Consider the following 6,927-nt stretch of genomic DNA (forward strand, 5'->3'; position numbering starts at 1 on the left):
TTACCCTAAATACTCATTATTTGTTTTGCGTTGCCTCATTTGAACAACACTTCTTTTCCCTCTTCCTCCATCTTTGGCACCAAAATGCCAATATTTGTCCAACAATGATTTAATCACTTATTTCCAACAGGCATACACAGTAAAATATTTGACAGCCAATATTGGCCAAGGACAACTTTGTTGGACTGACTTAAATGGTTGATGATTGATGTCAGCAAATAGAGGAGAGGGAAATTTATGAGTTGCTTTGCTTGATTTTTCAGCTCCTTTTGCATCATTGATCATGAGTAAGTGATAAAAGAAATAGGATGTTATGGCTTCTCTCAATCTTCACTACAGCTATTTGATAATAGTTATAGGAGTTATAGGAGGAAAATGACATATGGTATGGTGAAGTTATTTTGAGGTGAAACATGAGACATGGAGCGCTTCAACGGAGTTGTCTGGGCCACTGTTGCAAAACATTTTTACGAATGATCTTCCTTCAGTTATAAAGAAGGGGACATATTTCAATGTATGCCAATCACTCAGCAGAATCAATGATTAGTGATTTGAGCACAAGTCTAGATTGGGAGTTAAAGAGCCATTCTGGATCTGCATTTTGCATCCTTAACCAGTGCATCAACCTAAAGGTAATTTATATATTAATCAGTCAGCGATTAATGGCACTGGTTCAACCGGGCGATTGGTTGACCACCATTGATCTGAAGGCTTGCAGACTCTGCGGTTAATGGCAGCAGTCCATCCTCTGGTACCACTGGAAGTACTGCGTATGCAATGCATGCAAGTGGTTTGCCTGTATACCAAGAAGCACAAGCGTCGCTTGGTAATAGGGCTGGGTATTGTTAAGAACCTCGCGATTCGTTTTAGATTCTTTAGGTCACAATTCGATTCAATATCGATTCGATTCAATATTGATTTAAATGCTTCGATATTGATTCAGTAATAAGTAGTAATAAACAAATAATTCATTAGAGTATCTGTTGATAATTATCAAAATATCATCTTAAATTATAAATCATTTCTCTAGGAAGTTCTAGTTTGAACTGAAATGTAACCAAAGGCACACAATGTTGTACTGTCTTTGAGGGTTCAAAAGTTAAAATGTTAAGCTACAGTTCATAAGTAAGCAGGTCTAAAAAGTATATGTGCTTTGGTTCAAAGAAACCGCGTCAGAGTGAGAGGTCTTCTCTTTGGTTCAGAGAACCAGCGTTGGAGTGAGCGCTCGGCTCGTCAAAGTCCAGCTATGCTGTGTTTTTTCTGTTGCATGCTCAGTTCTCATGCTTGGGTGTAAAAGTGAGCACAGACGGCTAAACAGACTGCTAAATAATATTGTTGGACGCCTTTTGCCTTGGAGAATATTTATCTGTGAGTAGAATACGTGAATAGTGTTACATGATTGTGTATTTTTGTAATTAAGACATGATTAGTTATGTTTTCGGTAAATATCCCTTGCTAGCCTTCAGTCTATGCTAACTCTTTTCATTTGTTAATCTATGGATGCTAGTTGAAATGTGTTCATACTATGCTACTGTAAGTACTGTAAGTAAATTGTGTTTCTATCTGTGATAATTTCAGTTTTACGGAGGAGAAATAGAAGACTCCATTAAAGGACAAGAAAAGATCAAGCCTTGTGGTTTTTTGGGGGACTTCTATCCGTTGACTGACTGTCTAGCTTTGTATCGGCACACGCACTGCGAGGGCAGTACAAATGTGTTTAGTTATAAAATAGTGCAACCATAGTTGAGATGAGAAAGTGCCATTGTTTCTGGGACTGCATGGTAAATTTTTGTCTGACATAAACATAGACATAACTGCGGTCCCTCCGACCTCCGGCGAGACGCAATGGAGTAAAACGTTGACACTGAACTCGAGCGTGGTCGCAGGCGAGGCGCTTCCAGCTGCTGGAGGCAGGGCCCGAGAGGCGTCCGGCGAGGGACAGCGGGTGGTCGGGGCCGCTGCTTGCCTGAATCGATTCAGAGGATTTTTTGAATCGATACTGAATTGGGAAAAAATATATTGCAATGCATTGATGAACTAATATTTTTACCCACCTCTACTTGGTAACCACTCCCCCTGTGCAGGGTGGGAAGAGTCCTGGTTGAAAAGAGTGATAGGTAGAGTGTGGCCTTTGACAGAAGACCAACACATCAACCATCTTGAGCTTCAGGCAATATTTTTGGTTGTCCAATGCTTCAAGACCCAGATAAAGTGTTAGTGATCACCGACAACCGCACTGCAAAGGCTTACATCAACAGGCACAGCAGAGTTCAATTTGCTACCCTGTTGAGGACCATGTGGATGTGGGTTTCAAAGCACCTGTTCTCTCTTAAGTCTCTCCTCAATAATGGGGCTGATGAGTAGTGATGCCAACGTCATGCAGAGGGAACGCTTCACCCGGAGGTGGAAAAGGAGATTTGGACCAGGTTCAGGGAGGTGGAAGTGGATGTTTGTCAACTGATGGAACATCCAGTACCCACAATGGTTTTCCCTGATGCTGCAACACGAACCACCTCTGGGCGCGGCTGCTCCTTTTGACACGAAGGAGCAGCATCTCTACTCTGAGCTCCCTCCAGGTGTCTGAAATGCTTACCCTATTTTGAACCCTGAGGCCAGCCAACCAATGGAGACACTTGTTTCAGCACCTTGTACCTGTACCAGTCATACTCTGAAGCATGTCTATCACAGGCACAACTCCACTCAACTCCCCATAGTAAAAGTGGTGATGGAAAAGCAAATCAGCATGGCTCAGTTTGACTCGGCGCGGCCAAGAGTGGAATACCCCTTGGGGTCAATCAAAGTCCTTCTCAATAGCCTCCCCAAACTTCTCCCACACACAGGTTTGCGCTTCAGCGGCTACCAAAGCTGGAGCCCTTATGGTGGCTGCTGTTACAGAAGACTCCTGGGCCAACTTAGCCCAAAAGGCTTTCTTCCTGCTTACATGAACGACTCAGGACTGGTGTGTGTCAACTGTGATGAACCTGACCCCCTCTAGGAATGATACATCTCGATTTCCCCATGCTCCTCCATGACCCTGGCAATGAGGTGTACAGGGTGACAGCAGCGTGTCTGTGGACCCCTGCAAGGTAAGGCAATGGCTCTGCCCAGTTCAGTTTCATCCCTAGATCTATAAGCACAGGTATAGTCATTTATCTATGGACACTACCACTCCTACACCGATTGCTAAAAAGGTTGTAGTATGACCGACAGCTGTCTCGCTGCCCATACCGTGAACTCCACATTAATTATTGTAAACACATGCTACTTGGCTGGTAAGGTTTACACAAATTTCAGTGGGCGAAATACATGTGTGTGATTGGAGGAGAGTATTCCAAATTGAGCCCAGTAGAGGGTGTTGCCTAATCTAGTCAAATCAACATCGCAACCTTTGTTTTCAACATCATTTCGGATGGTAATGAACACCATCATATATATACATATCTGTTTCAAAATTAGTAAATGTAATGTAAATGTTTGATAAAAAAACAACTAACTTTACATTGATTTTTTAAAATGTATCAATAATTATGCATGCACTTACACAGCCTTCCTGCAGTTCCTAACAGCTGGAATCAGTCTCAGTCGTCCCTCCTCTGATGTGTTGTACTTCCTCAAGTCCACCTCATCCAGAACCTCTTCTGACATCTGCAGCATGTAGGCCAGAGCTGAGCAGTGGATCACAGAGAGTTCCTTCTCTGATCTGTTCTCTGACTTCAGGAACTCTTGGATCTCCTGATGAACTGAGTGGTCGTTCATCTCCATCAGACAGTGGAAGATGTTGATGCTTCTGTCAGGAGAGATATCATCACTGTTCATCTCCTTCAGGTTGCTGATGGCTCTCTGGATGGTTTCTGGACTGTTGTCCTGTCTGACCCAGCAGACCTCCTAAGAGACTCTGGTTGGACTTCAGAGAGAGGCCATGAAGGAAGCGAACAATCAGGTCCAGGTGGCCATTTTTACTTTTCATGGATTTTTCCATCACTCTTCCCAGGAAGACTTTCAAGGAAGAGAGAATGTCATCAGGATTGTCATCAGGGACATTTGAGTCATCATGATCATCTTTGTCTTCGTTATATTCTTCAGAATAACCATCATAACGAGAGTCATCATCATTTTCTTCATCGTTGTCATTTTCGTCATCATATTCATCATAACGAGAGTCATCATCATTTTCTTCATCATTGTCATTTTCGTCATCATATTCATCATCATATGTTTCTTTGTCATCATCGTCAGAATAACCATCATAATGAGAGTCATCATCATTTTTCTTCATCATTGTCATTTTCGTCATCATATTCATCATCATATGTTTCTTTGTCATCATTGTCAGAATAACCATCATAATGAGAGTCATCATCATTTTCTTCATCTTCATCATAATCTTCGTGACTTTGATCATAATCAGTCTTTTCAAGAGATGACTTTTCTCCAACAGAAAAGCTTCCAATGTTGTTCTGTTCCTGTTGGTGAAACAGTGGAACATGTAGACTGCAGCCAGAAACTCCTGAACGCTCAGATGAACAAAGCAGTAGACTGGTTTTCTGAAGATCACACTCTCTCTTCTGAAGATCTCTGTACAAACTCCAGAGTACACCGAGGCCTCTGTGACATTAAGACCACAGCGCTCCAAGTCTTCTTGGTAGAACATGATGTTTCCTGTCTCCAGATGTTCAAACGCCAGCCTCCCCAGCTTCAGAAGAACTTCCCTGTCAGCCTCCGTCAGCTCCTGTGGACTCGTCTCACGTCCATCATCGTACTTCTGCTTCTTCCTGTTTGTCTGAACCAGCAGGAAGTGTGAGTACATGTCAGTCAGGGTCTTGGGCAGCTCTCCTCTCTGGTCTGTAGTCAACATGTGGTCCAGAACTGTAGCAGTGATCCAGCAGAAGACTGGGATCAGACACATGATGTGGAGGCTCCTGGAGGTCTTGATGTGTGAGATGATTCTGCTGGACAGATCTTCATCACTGAACCTCCTCCTGAAGTACTCCTCCTTCTGGACGTCAGTGAAGCCTCGTACTTCTGTTACCCCTGTCCACACATGAAGGAGGGATCTGATTGGCCGCTGCAGGTCGGGAAGTGATCCAGACGAGAGCCGAGGGAAGCAGCTTCCCCTGGATGAGGTTTGTCAGCAGCACGCTGACTGATGACTTCTGTGTGACATCAGACACGACCTCATGGTTGTTGAAATCCAGTGAAAGTCTGCTTTCATCCAGGCCGTCAAAGATGAAGAGAAGTTTACAGACAGCGAGCTTCTCTGCTGTCACCTTCTGTAATGTTGGATGGAAAACATGGAGCAGCCTGAGAAGACTGTACTGCTCATCTCTGATCAGGTTCAGCTCCCTGAACGACAGCAGAACCAGCAGATTGACATCTTGGTTTTCGGAGCCCTCTGCCCAGTCCAGAGTGAACTTCTGCACCAAGAAGGTTTTTCCAACTCCAGCGACGCCGTTGGTCAGAACCACTCTGATGCGTCTCTGTTGGTCAGGTGAGGCTTTAAAGATGTCGCAGCACCTGATTGGAGTGTCATGGAGGGTCTCCATCTTGGAAGCTGTCTCTAGCTGTCTCACCTCATGTTGGGTATTAACCTCTTCACTCTGTCCCTCTGTGATGTAGAGCTCAGTGTAGATCCTGTTGAGGAGGGTTCCACTTCCTGTTTCATCCCTTCCTGTTCCATCACTTCCTTCAGTCACACGTTCACATCTCATCCTCAGACTGATCTTATGTTCATCTAAAACCTCCTGCAGAACAACATTCACTAAAGAAAAAGGGAGAAAAGTGTGAGACAAAACAAAACACAACGACAATCTACATATAGAGCCCATCAACCCTCTGTTATTTGTAGTTACATGTAGCAGGTGATATTTTTAATTGGTGCAGATGTAGAGTCTTACATTGTGCACTGCTGGTCTGAACGGCTGGTCTTGTCCTGGATCTTTTTCCACACTGGGGACAGGAGGAGTGTTCTGATGAAGCCGACTGGTCCCAGTATGAGGTGATGCACTGTCTGCAGAACCAGTGTCCACAGCTGGTAGAGACTGGATCCTTCAGGACGTCCTGACACAAAGAACAGCAGGACGGCTGCTCCTCCACAGAAACATGCCTCCTCTTCCTCTCTCTGTGAAGACACGTCTTTATAACTATAATGATTCATTCACTGTTGTTGAAAGATATCCAGATTTAGCAGACACTGTGTGGAAGCTCAGATGGTCACAAGGATCCATAAGAGGTCATTATTTTTCTGTTTATTCAGCATTCAGTCTGTAATGAAAATGTTTGTTTCTATAATATATATTTATATCTGACCAGCAGTCTACGACACACAGCATGTGATGACTCTGCTGTTATTTTTAATCTGTCCATGAGGACAAACAGTCTCTAGTAGGTCCAGCATGTTAGCAGCATAACAACATAGAAGCTTTGCCATTCAGCAAACTGGTCAGCAGGGGTTCTCAACACGTCACACACATGGACCATGGAGTGACACACCTCCACACCACCATCTCCGTGCTAACACCAAGGTTTCTCTATCATATCTTTTGTTTACAGATAGTTCCTAATTGTCTGGTGAAACAAGTTACTGTCACATTTATATCGTTAATAAATTATTTTAATTTGACAATAAGGTCTTAGTGTGGTGCACTGCAAACAAACAATGGAGATTATATCACTCATGACACCATGTAGACCATCTTTGGAAATAAGAATTAATAATTCAATGAGTCATCACGACATAAAACCAATGATCCTGAACTAGACTAGTCTAAAAAAGGCAGAGACATCGTGCTAAAAGAGAAAAACCGATTGATAATCAAGTCGTGACAACTAATTATTTTGAGGACAAATATGACATAATCAAATAAGTTAGTATCAGTTCTCTTACTGTTTGTCTGAGGGTTCTGGTTCAGTACTGAAGTATGGAGGACG

This window comes from Sparus aurata, chromosome 19 (assembly GCF_900880675.1).
Source record: "Sparus aurata chromosome 19, fSpaAur1.1, whole genome shotgun sequence".
In the NCBI taxonomy this organism is placed as follows: Eukaryota; Metazoa; Chordata; class Actinopteri; order Spariformes; family Sparidae; genus Sparus; species Sparus aurata.